This window comes from Zosterops lateralis (genome assembly GCF_965231275.1).
Source record: "Zosterops lateralis genome assembly, chromosome: 4".
Classification (NCBI taxonomy): Eukaryota; Metazoa; Chordata; class Aves; order Passeriformes; family Zosteropidae; genus Zosterops; species Zosterops lateralis.
Window position 1 is genome coordinate 59174022 of NC_139765.1, and position 13690 is coordinate 59187711.

The following is a 13690-nucleotide window of genomic DNA, read 5'->3' on the forward strand; positions in this document are numbered from 1 at the left end:
GGTGGGATGTTTATACCTTTGCTGGGTGTTAGGTTTCTTCTTTCCTTTTGTTCCTTTTACTTAGGGAATTTTCTCCTGTAAATTGCAAGGAAACACTAGCAACTGGGTACAAGGGCATCTCGTTGCACTTCTCTTCTGGGAGCTTCTCTCTGAGGGGCAGAGATACCGAGGGAACTGGGCAGGTGAAGGACGGGGCTGGGGCAGCTGCTGGCTCTCTCTCTCTCTCTCTTGGCTTTGGAGGAGGATGGGAGCTGGGCCGCCACTGCCCTGCACTCGCGGCTTCTTTGGCACTGCTCTGAGCTTTTGCTTCACTGTAGCCCCATACCCTCTGCCTGCCAAGAAGTCCTTCCATCGCAGCTTGCTGTTTCCCAGAGTCCTGCAGGGGCACCGGAATCAGCTGCCCCAGGGTTTGTGAAGCAAATCCTCTCCTCCATCCCTTCCCATCTGGGCCCAGCCGCCATTGCCATGTGCTCCCCGAGCCCACAGCGCCCCCTGCAGCCGTGGGGGAATCACCGCACCCGCCCTGCCCGCCGGGAGCCACCAGCGCCCCTGCTGGCCGTGACCGGAACTGCACCCAGGGGGAACATGCCCGTGGCCGAGAAGGGGTCACTGGGTTTGAGAAGGGGTCACTGGGTTCGAAAAGGGGTCACTGGCTTCCAGAAGGGGTCACTGGGTTCCAGAAGGAGTCACTGGGTTCCAGAAGGGGTCATTGGGTTCCAGAAGGGGTCATTGGGTTTGAGAAGGGGTCACTGGGTTCCTGGTGCTGTTTGTTGTTAACACTGTTGTTTGCTTGCTTTATTACACCTACCAGTAAAGAACTGTTATTCCTATTCTCATGTCTATGCCTGAGAGCCCCTTAATTTCAAAATTATAATAATTCAGAGGGAAGAGGTTTACATTTTCCAAGGGAGGCTCCTGCCTTCCTTAGAAGACACTCTTTCGAACTGAGACAACATTATATTTATTTTTAGAGATGGAGTAGCCAATCTTACAAAATTCTCTCAAATAAAAAAAGAATATAAGTTCACAAAAATTCTTCTTTTTTAATGTTTAATTAGGTGCATGCACTACTGTAAATATTTCTCCATGAACAAGCAATCTCCCTGCCTAATCACACTTCCTGTATGGTTGCAGTTCATTATCACAATTTCTCTGTGCCTGGAACCGCATTAGCCTCTCAGCCCTGCTGTGCCACTACAGCTACAATCCCTTTGTTTGGATCCTTAGACACCAAGACTTCAGTGTGGGTCATCTGCATCAGAAATAATTTATAGGCAATTTCCAAGTAACTTTGACCGATATGTCTTTGAAGAAGAAACTAAGTTTCTGAGGAAAGTCACACTTAATGTCCCAGTGGTTCTTGATTATTAGCCCTATAAATTTAAGGTGGGATAGGAGAGAAAATGCTACCACATGAATCATAGGTTCATGCTTCATTCTTACTCTGAGTATTTTGTATTCTGCCTCAGTAATACTGATTATTTTACATTTGCATATTAATCTTCAGTATAAAGTGTTTTATAGAAAATAGATTTGAAGGGCATCTGGCTTTAGAAGTTCAAGCTATGGTTAGGTGTTATCATGGTTATGACATTTAGATAGAGGGGTTGAAGGCTACACTAACAAAAAGTCTGAGCCTCTGAGACTGGGACTTGCACAGAAGAAATCACCTAAGACAATGATGAGCTCCCAAAACTCTGCTAACCCCAGGAAGGTCCTAATGTCTTGAAGTCCTAAGGGACTAAACAGCTTAAGTCACCTCTCATACCTACATAAGTCAAGGGCTTGGACAGCTAATGCACACCTATATTCTACAAAGTGAAATAGAAAAGAAAGCCCTTAAACAATGGTTCAAAATAGATTCCTTGCATGTTGGGACGTCCAGGCTGCAGAAGGGAGACCAATACCAGGGAAGTCTCTGGGAAGACCTTAGAGCAGCGTTCTGGTACCTAAATGGTACCTATAAGAAACCTGGAGAGGGACTTTTTAAAAGGGCATGGAGTAATAGGACAGAGGGTTTCAAGAGAATAGGTTTATATTATATAAAAGGGTGTGAGGGTGTTTCACCTGTGAGGGTGGTGAAACACTGAAATAGGTTGTCCAGATGCCTCATGGCTGGAAGTGTTGAAGGCCAGGATAGATAGGGTTTTGAGAAACCTGATCTGGTGTCCCTGTCCATGGTAGCAGGGCTGGAACAAGATGGTTTTGAAGGTCCCTTCTAACACAAACCCATCTATGATTCCATGATATCATTCTAACACTGTGAGTCACAAGCAGAAGCAGGGGCAGATGTGCATGAGCCAAGTCAGAAAAAACTGGGCTCAAAACACACCCGTCTTCAGTATCTCTCAGTGTCCTTACATGTCATGTAGCCCTCTAGAGCTGAGTCCCTTCTAGTGGCTCAGACTTCAGAGCTAATCTCCACAAAGCACAGCTGCATGGCTCAGAAGCCACTGCATGGGTTCGCTCTCAGTCCTTCATTTGGGATATAAGGGAGCTCTGCTCTTTTGGCCAGTTTACCCAGTGTCTCACATCTCTTTTGCAGCTCTGAAGGCTGACAAAAAATGAAGGCAAAGGTGGAAATTCTTACCAGTTCCTGGGCTTTGATTAAGACCCACAGGGTGAGTATGCAGTGGTTACCCCACAAAGAGAGCAAACACCAAAATCATCATGAAAAGCTCTGCTGCTGCTTTCAAAAACTTACAATCTCTTTCTAATATTTTGTCATGCTTTTGTTATGCTTATGTTTCTCTTATATTATTTTTTTTTTAAATTGCAATTTAATAAAGAAAATTTAGAATTCTTATGAGAGTACAAAAGTCTGAAGGGAAAAAGGGGACATTTCCAATACTCCACTGCCAATACTCCAACTGTCATATACCAGCTTCCTGCTGCATATTAACATTGCTCAGGCAGCTGGGTATTCCTGGGGAAATGTTGGCTGGATTAACTGCCACACCACTGGCAATAATCATAGGTACTCATGGCTTCCTGGGGAAGAATGAGCATATCATTAACTCAGCTACTGGAAGAGATTTTCCCATTCCTGTAAGTCTCCCACAGGCTTAGACATTTTAAGACTTATTTTTAGCCCATTTCTAGTAATACAGTGAAAATTTCTTTCCTAAGACAAAGGAAATATATTGAACTAATGCACCAGGGAGATACTATCTCCCTTGTCATAGGTTGTGAGAAGGCAGAGACTGCTCATCTCTGAGACCAGCAGTGGCAAGGCAGAAGGGTTACTCCCTCCACAAGTCTGTAGCTGAGTTACAGTATATATCAATAGGTATCTTGCCCTTTTTCTGATGTGAACCAGTTGCTCAGAGAATGGCAAGAAAGGTAATTTTTCTAGTCCTGTTATGAGGCAGAACCTTGGACAGAGGAAAGCGATTGTTTTTGATACTCCATCAAAGCTGAGCCACTGGAGTCTTGAACAAATACGTAACTGAACACACAGAACAGGCAGAGAAAGATGGAAAATGAGGGAATGGATTTTTTTTCCCCCTAAAATATAGCTTATCCAGCTTGAAAACAAAACAAACAAGAAAAGCAATTAAACAAACAAAAAAACCCCCAATGAAATTATAATATTAATCTTACTATAAAATATAATATTCTATTATATAAAATATAATTCTAAAATTAAAATATAATCATAAATAATTCATGAAAATTAAATTGAACTATTTTACTTACTAGGAGTGTAAGGAGGGTTATTGATTTCATTATCAGCACATCCAGGATACTGGCCTCTCATGAAATTGGATGGTTCATTCATATCCTTTGATAAAGAGAGTAAGATGTAAAAATCTTCATTTTCTTTTGTTTTAAAGAAGGGAGGGCAGATATAATGAGACATACAATCCAGATCCCATCGTAGTCAAGGACATCCTTAAACTCCAGACACAACTGGGTCCACCATTCCACTGTCGTGGGGTTCGTGTAGTCAGGAAACACAGAATCACCAGGAGGCCAGGCCTAGGGGATACATGTGTAAATACTGGTTATTTTCCCATTTCTATTACACTGCTGCTTTATTGTTTTCAAGCAGCACTAGACAAATTGCATCACAAAATCAAAAAACCAACCTGCCCAACAGCAGGAGTCACACCATCAGAGTTGTTGATCCACACTCCCATTTCCTGGCCAAGGTCATAAGGTCTGTAAGTGCCTGGCTCCTCATCCTTGGTTATGAAAGGGTCCTGAAAACAGCAATCGCACTTCCTTTATTGAAATCCCAGAGGTAACAATTACTCTTCTATTTGTATATTTTAGAAAAATTTGGATTATGTTCTTAGTGCTGATTGCAAAAATTTTGGAAGAAAACAGCATTAAAATTTAATAAGAGTTGAGAGCACATAATAATTTAGAAAAAAGCACATAATAATTTAGAAAAAGTCATTAAGGATATGTCAAGAGTATTTCTTGTGTAAGGCAAAAGCAACGTGAAATTACTAGATACCCTCATGTTTATTTTTTATGAGACTTTCTATGTTCAAATTATTTTAGAGAGGCACTAGATTTTATACCCCCCAATCCGTGGTCTCTGCTGTGGCTGGGTGCTACACTGGGCATTCCCACATTTGAGCACCTCTGGGTTTCCTCCAAGGCAACCCTTATTCCAGCTGCCTCAGCATCAACAGCTCAGTGCTGGAATAACTGAAACTTTTCAAGGGGCTTGGACTAGGGCACATCCAAACTCAAATGGTCCCTGTTAACCCTCCATTCCAAACCACCTCTGCTCTCCGCAGGCACCAAAACCACAGCATTTTACACCCCACAGCTTGTCCTTCCTGCCCCCTTCCACTGCTTGGGGTGGTCACCACCTCCCACTGCTGCCACTGATATTGACACCAACAACTTCTCTGCCTCAGCATGACCATCACTAGCCACCAAGCTCATCCAAAGCAAGCCTGATCAGCTCTTGGGGATGATAGAGGCCCACCCATCATGCTGCAAAGAAATAAAGTTGGGAATACTTTGAGATGCCAGTGAATTAAGAGGTACTCTGAAACTGCTCTGCAGTCAGCTGCAACAAAAAGAGGTAAGTGCACTTTGCAATACATCCCTAATTGGAAGCAACTATCTGTTTTGTGGTTTTTAGAACAGATAAAGACTGAAGCCATTTTAGAAGGGAATTCTTTACTTTCTCCTTAGAAAAATCTTACCTCAGGTTCTGCTTTACGCCAAGACTTTTCAGAAATGAAACACAATGGAGAAGAACACCATTGAAACAATTCTTACGCTCATTTATACTTTGTGTAATAATTTAAGAGAACTTTAATCAAAATATGATAGAAATCTAACTAATAAATGTTTTAAGAAGAAAAAAAATATCAAACCTCAAATGGTAAGCTGCTTTAAAGGCATGTTTTAAATCTCACTTAAATACCTGAATTAATTGCCTGATTTACTCGTGAGCCCTTTAATAACTATGGACCTGGTGAGGGAAGTATATTCTTCCATGCCTCAAGAAGAAAAGATACAGCTAAATAAATCCCTACCTTAAGTGTGAAATTCTGTTTATCTTCACCTAGCTCTGGTGTCACCTCCATAAGGACTATAAGTGTCCATTACATTTTTAACTTGTTCAATGATCCAACTTCACAAAAGGGAAAACTGTCCATCTGCAATAATTATCTTATAATTGTGGTAAAGATGTCTCTCAAGGGACTTGAAGGCTAGAAGAAGTCAGCTTAATTAGCTACTCCTAATCCAAACTTATGGTTTCCTTCAGCTGAAAGGTTGTTCCAGTGCATAAATCTAATGCATTATGCAGGTTTATTATTGCCCTAAAGAAAACAAAACCTCTCTGTGCATGCAAGGAAAGAGTTTCATGCCTGTTAAATCTTCACTCATCTTTTTAGCATTTTGGGGAAGAAGTGCTGAGCATCCTTAACTCCAGCTGACTGCCTAAAGACCTGGGAGTATCCAGGACAAACCCAGACTGATGCACTTCCACCTGTGGCCCCATCCCAGACATATATTTTGATGCACATCCATAAAAACTCTGGAAATATTTGCCTCTAAAGCTCACACAATTGGATTTTAAAATGTAAAGATACTGAGCATTATTTTGAATCATGAGCATGTTGCTCTTGAATTTTAATTATTTTGTCACTCATGTCATTTCTAGCTGTTTCTATTTTTAGTATGATTTAATACACGTTATACAACATCTTTCATTAAACATCCTCTTTAGTAAAAATGTTTATAATTTTTCAGTGTAGTCATTGTTACTTTAGAACTTCTTTGTCTCTGAACAATATATTTGGTCTGAAACATGCACGATTATTTAGTGCAATGATGATGACAAAGTGCTGACAAAGTCACAATTTCCCCTAAATAGAGGTGGCCTCTGAAAGAGATGAGCAGAGAGAAGTGCTGAAGGGCTGCACTTAGAGGTTCCAGTAATGGAGCCATGCTACTCTCAAGTCACAGGGGGCTCTCAGGACTGGGTGCAAGCATGAGGAATAGACCTCCTGCTGGTGTGGCACCAGCCACCCCAGTGATAATAGCACAACTGAGCTCAGGGTCCCATCCTCAGGCAGGTGGCCAGTGTTAATAGTGCTGGCTGCCAGGATCTGTGCTTTGCTCATGACCAAAGTGGTCTGAGGTAGATGGAACCATTCCCCAAATCCATTTACAAGAGGTTTTCCATGACACTGACTGGCTGCAGTCAGAGCCCATTTCCTCAAATCATCATGAGGGAGGCAATAACCTGCTATATTTGGGGAACTCACCCATTACTGTCACTACCCAAAGGGAATCAAAATAGAAAATTCTTTCAGTATCCAACTGGATTACACTTGCCTTGATTGCATCCAGCTTGGCTTCGCTATCACTTGGGAATGCTACCACTACTCCAGCTCCCAAGTCAACTTAGGGGAATACTGTATATCACTAAAGAATACTAACAGACAGGTTTTGACAGAGATGTCAGCCAACTGTAATAAAGTGAAAATGGAAAACTTCAGTACCAGTGCAATCTGTACTTCTCATTAACTTTTAAACAATGAAGGACAAACTGGCTCAGCTCTTGTTCCTTTTTCACAAGCTTGGCTAAAGAACTAGAGCAGAAGACAGGCCTTAGTCGCAGGTTAGTGGAAGAATAATTCCCATTAGCTCTTTGTATGAATTAGAAGTTGCTATGTTTCTTGCATCTGTCTAACAGCTGAATTTATTTTGCAACACCTCCCTGCACTGCTGCAGAATGGGCCACCTGAGAAACTGAAAGGACTTAAAAAATGTTATTGAAGTTAAACTCATAAGGAAGAAGACAATGTAGTTCACCCACTAAACCACAACTGCTTGCCTGTAGTTTCATACCCAGTAGCAAGTGCAAAACAACTGGAGACATCCCAACATTGATGAAAAAGAGGTGACTGCCATGTATTTACTGAAAGGCAAGAGTGCATAGGAGGAGCTACCTCAAACTCCTGGTATTTTGCTCCTATACTAATGTTTTGCAAACTATTTTGAGATAAACCAATAAATAGGCATGTGGTATTTAATGTTACAGCTCTAAGAGATTAGATAATTTTTAGAGCAGTATTGTGGTTACAGAGAGTCTAAACTGCCTAACTGTTAGAAAGAGCAATCAGTCCTGACAGCACTGATTGTGTGCTCACTACTGCTTGTTATTTACAATGATGTATCCAGTTAATTTGGATCTATTTTTGTCTTAAAGTTTTTCTCCATCAAAGTGACTTAGTAACCTGTTACTATTAAAATGCTGTGCCTTGAACCTTCACTGATGAAAACTGGTTTCACTGCTGCACCCCTGAGCTTCTCAGAATGGAACCTTCAGGGGAAGGTATCTTTAGGGACAAATTGCGGGCTCGATATTTTCTGAGCCTGAGAATTGCTAGTTCTTCCCAAGGGAAACTTTTCAACAGTTTTCTTTTTCCCAAAACAACCTTGTGTAAACAATATTCCTTTCCCATAACAACAGGTGTTGTTTGCTATTTCTGTTACTTAGCCAATAGGAGAGGTCTTAGTCCTATGGACCAATAATGTGCCTTTTAGCGCAGCATGTTATAAAAAGGCTGAATGAATTGTAAATAAAGCTTCTGATTTCTACTGCTTTCTGACTGGAGTCAAGCATCTTTATTTCATGTCCTATTGCGACAACAAATTGCTAGCAAGCAGCATTCACTGTACAGACTCCTGTTTCCATTATCAATATGTAATTGATCACTTGGGTTGTATGGTTTTGTTTGAGATTTCTAGTAGTAAATGGCATTATAGTACACCAAAGCAAAGATTAGGCAAATAATAAAAGGTACTTTTAAAGAAACTATCAGAAAACTCCCAATTAAAAAGAAAACACTGACATAGCTATCTGTGGTGCTGACTAGTCCATCATCCTCAGCCATATTTTAAACTTTCTCAACAAACTGTGGAAAAAAAATAAGGACAGGAGGGAAGCACTTCTGCCTTAATCTATCTGTTTAACAAGATAATGTGATTTTTTAGATGAAGAAACTGCAGTAGCTCTTGCTTATCTTGACTCCAGATACACCAGCACAAGTGAAAGAGCAACTGTACCACAATTCAGGACTCTGCTGTTCAGTCTCTCTCTCCTCAAGCCTTCAACAGGACCCTCAGGGCAAGAATAGGAACATGGCCCTTATTTTAAAAGGACTGGATCGACTTAGGGTCCAAAAATTAGTGACCTGTCCATCAGGATTCAACTGGATTAACTGAATCCTATTCTCCTTAGAAGCATGAGCCATCAATATAATTGTAGGTTAATGTGTTTGTTTAGCCTAGCAGAGAAAGGCTGAGGGAGAATACACTTATTTGAATCAGTGTATCAAGAAAGAAAATAGAAGGGTGAGAGACTGGCAGTTGGAGGTAAGGACAGTAGTACCCAAATGAAAGATATGAACTCAACATTTGGGTAGAAAACAGATCACAAAACCACAGTTAGAGCAAAAATCCTGAGAGGAGCCCTGTGGGGTTGTCTCCTCCTCCTTACTCTGTGGCTGCAGGTCAGCTCAGCCTGAGTCATGCCTGATCCATCTGTTGGGCCTGTTCACAGCACCCACCTGGGGAGGGACCCTGGCCCCAGCAGCTGTCTGTTGCTCAGCTCACCTTGCAGACAGGCAGCTTTACCCTAATGTTTGTCTTGAATCTGTCCTGCTGCAATTTAAAGTGCTTTTCTTCTTATCCTGTCCCCAGTAGTTATGGAGAACAAATTGCAGCCTGCTTTGCAAAGTGCAGCCCTCCTGCTGCTAAGCTGCTGAGGGACCCTGAAGAGCAAGATCTTGTGAATTTATCAATGGATTTTATTTGATGTCTTAATTTATTTTCATCTGTACCTAAATTTCTATTAAATTGGTCTCCAGTATCTTTGCTACCCTTGGTGCTCACTTAGCTATTGTGACAGAGTCATTTTGGCATAAGTGCTTGTATGTGGAAATGCTGGAGAGAAACAACAAATTTTGTTGGAAAAATTTACGGGGGAAGATGGAACACTCCAATTTTCACGTGTATCCAAATTAATTAATTTGGTCACATGCCAGTTTTGGTTAGAGGTTCAACATACATTTTCCACAAATTTGCATACAAGTAATCATCTCTTACATTAACTTAGATAAAAAGTAAGTACAAGGAAGCATGAATTGTAGTTACTAGACTCCAGAGGGATTAGGAATAGATTTTTTTCCACTATTCAGCTATTTTTGTATATGTATTAAATTAATTTGCTCATTTCAGAGAAAGAATTGCATGAAAGCAATCCTATGTCAACTCAGAGGCAAAATTTCTCATAACTGAGTAGGGAAAAAGTGACAGAGAATTAATGTTTTGGTATAGAGATGATACTGGTACAGAGATATCAAATAAAGACAACAATTTTAAAAATTAAATCTGTCAGAAATTGTTCTTCAGCTCTTCTCAACATATGAGAAAATGGAAAATCTGCTACATTAGTATACATGTGTTAGCAGATAGGTACTGCTATGAAGACTATACGTGAATAGTTCTTATAAATGGAGAAATAATTAGCAATATCATTAATTTACCAGAATCACAACATTGTGTTTTCCATTCTTCTTCATCTCCTTAATGAATTCTGGCAGACCAGCAAAATTCACTTTATCATAGGTAAAGTCCAGGCGACGTTCCATGTAGTCAATATCATAATGTTGGACATCCTAAACATTTTTAAAGTAAAAAATTACATTAATACTTCATCCAGCCTTGGAGTTCTTAGACAGAGAAGACACAGATCTGTGGCAGCAAGTCTAAAGGAGGGCCACAAAAATGACCAGAGGGGCTGGAGCACTTCTCCTATGAGGACAGGCTGAGACAGATGGGGCTGTTCAGCCTGGAGAAGAGAAGGCTCCAGGGAAAATGTACTGAAGCCTTTAAATATCTAGAGAGGGCTTATAAGAAAGTTGGAGTGAGATTTTTTTGTAGGATCTGTAGCAATTTGACAAGGACTGATGGTTGTAAACTAAAGGAGGACAGATTCAGATTAGATATAAGGAAATAATTTTTTACAATGAGGTTGTTGCACAGGCAGATGGTGAATGCCCCATCCCTAGAAACATTCAAGATTAAGTTGGATGGGACTCTGAGCAATCTGATTTAGTTGAAGATATTCCTGTTCATTGCAGGGGGGGTGGATTAGATGGCCTTTAATGGTCTCTTCCAACTCCAACTATTCTATGATCCTATGACTGAAGTATTTGATGCAGAAATCAGAATGTATGCAATGTATTTCTAAAAGGCAACTAACGTATGTAATGAAACCTAAGAGACTGTACTTGTAATCCTAGCAGTGGAGTACAAGAACATGTAGAAGTCCTAATTTAGCAATTATTTTGCAGTGATCTGCATCAGAAGTTTGTTTTTCATTATTTGTTTTTAAAATGCTAGCACCTCATACTGCATAACAGCCAATCCACACCAGAACTGCCTGCTATGCAGCCAAGCACAGCACTTAAACATCATGTTCACAGCCCACTTTAAATGTTCTTTTAAGCATTATGAAGATATTATATGCAAACCCACTACATAAGATTATGAATGTCCTTTTATTCTACAATTCCCTTTGTAAGATAATTATTTTTCCTCCATGGTAATTTTATTCACCTCACTTCAGAGTGCAAGGTTAGCACACACAGTGAAACATTCATACTCACATATGGGATGTCATAGTGCTTCATGCGATCGACAGTTTCCTTTAGAACATCGAGGCTGCCGTAGCCCCAGCGGGAGAGCTGGAATCCCAGAGACCAGTAGGCTGGCATATGTGGGCGTCCAATGGCCTGCAGGAGGAGTGAGGAATACAGAAACACAAGCGGTGAGAGGAAGAGAAGTTATTCTGAAACGCCAGGAGAGGCTTCCAGATCATTTAAGGCACAAAGACCAGGGCACAGGCATCACACACCCCCATATATATCCATTCCTTTCTCTGAGTGGCTCTTGGCACAGCATGCTTGGCCCCTCTCCTGTGGATCCCTGCCCTTTACAGAGACTCCAACAACACCAACACTGAGCATCACTTCTAAGAACACCTTGGTGGGAGACACATTGTAAAAAAGCCAGGCTAATGTTAGATGTGGTCTCAGCCTCTGCACAGCAGCATGTGCCCTCACTTACAAGGCACATGCCAGCAGAAATCCAGCGTAGATCCACAAGCCCACAAACCCCTTGGTCAACAGAAGGCAAATCTCCAACAACACACAGCAACATAAGCTTTGCAAACTTCTCTTGCCACATCCAGCTGAACTAACTTATCAAGAGTCTGATGTTTATTTGAGCTCTCTGAAGTTTTAATCAGATTTCCACACCAATCTGATGAAACTCAGTTACTTATGGCTGACTGCAATTATTGCTGGCCCACAGCTTTGTGTTGCCAGGCACTGACAACCCTCTTCAAGGCCAGAGTTACTGTTTGGTCCCGAAATTCTCAACTGAAACACAAAGTAATGAGTTAAATATGATTTTATAAATATTTGATTTCCACTGTCTGAATGTAATCCATCTGTAAATGACATGAGGAAACTCAATTGAGAGCACAGGGAAAGCAAGGCATCCTGCTCTGCTTCCCCTGGTGAGAGCTGCTGTGGTAACCTGGGATGAGCAGTGGGCAATCACGATGTGTCTGTTCTACAAATAAGCTGAAATCTGGCTTTGTCTCATTAGTACACACCACTGTTTTCTCGGGGACATCTCCTGAAATCCTTACTTCAGTAAAATCCAATGAAACTAACCTTTGTATAGGTTCTTTGTATAATCTTTGTATATTTGTATTTCTAACACCTTTGCAGGCAATACATGAAAACTTAGTAGCTAGTAAGCACTCATGACTTATTAATCAGTTGCAGCTATTGTCCCCCTTTGGCTAAATAATGGTTGCTCCCTTATTTCCTTGTGGATCTCCATAGTTAGGTAATTATGCTAAGAAGCGAAAAACAACGAAACTTGCATATTGGCAGCTAAACCCCATCTATTTTAAATAAATAAAACAAGGCACTTCTGGCAGTCTGTATCTATTCCATTGCTAAGCTGTCTGGAGATGCATTGCATGAAGGCACACCTTCCCGTGGGATTTTCTCTAGGAAGAGTCTTACCTGGGAAAGCAAGGCTGAACTTGAAATTCCTCTAAAATACATCACATGCCAGAGCATCAGTACAAGAATGTACAAAATGCATCAGACAGAAAACCACATGTGGGAGAGAGGCAGAGAAAAGCTGAGGATATTTTTAATGCCCCTGAGCCGGGAAACACACAGGGTAAATTACTTCCAAACAAGAAAGGTTTGGGAACACATAGTCAAACATTACAAATTTGGCTACAGTGTGCTTTTGCTTGTTGGGATGCTGCTGTTTCACACAAGCAAAAACATGAGGAGGCCATAGGCACTGGTGAGGTGAATGCTTTGGGTGTCTCCAGGAGGGACACTGGCTAGTCAGCACAGTTGCCCCATACATCTGCTGTTTGTTCTGTCTCACCAGACTTAGCTTTCCTGGTCCTCCTCAACATCTACTTCTCCTCTAATTCAGCTGCAGGCTGGGGTCTTCAGAAGAAGAGAGAGCAGCTCCCAGCAGCATGTTCCTGCCACAGAGGCACTCAGCTTCCACTGCAGGCTGCTGTGCCCTGCCCAGGGCAGGCCCCGAACAAAGGTGGTCCCTACCCTGCAGGGGGAGGCTGATGGGCAGACACATGCCATAACTGGCCTGGTGCTATCCCACCTCCTTGCACATGGTGTCAGTTTTTTTCCAGCATGTGTGGACACACTTATCACCCAGACCATCTTTCAAGCTTTGCTGGAGTTTTCCATGGAAAGCTGAATGGGATGTGATGGCTCAGGACAACCTCCCAGACAGCTTGTGAGCCAGCACCAAGGTGTCCAACACAGCATGGCAAGCCTCAGGGCAAGAAGTCGTCTTCTCTGTCACATCCACACTCACCATGTTAAGGATAAATTCATCTGAGAAGGCAGCAGATCTTGTTGTAGACCAGCAAAGGCTGCATGATGAGCTTTGTGAACCCACCATTTTGTGCTCCTAAAGCAGATGCCTATTTTGCCCTTGCTTTCTCTACTGCAAACAGGGAATGACCTCTACAAACAAGGTTAAAAAAACAGACCAAAACAAAAGAACTCCCTAATGAAATAAAATGCTTTGTGCACAGGCTTCTCATCTTGGACAAGGGAAATAGGGAAAA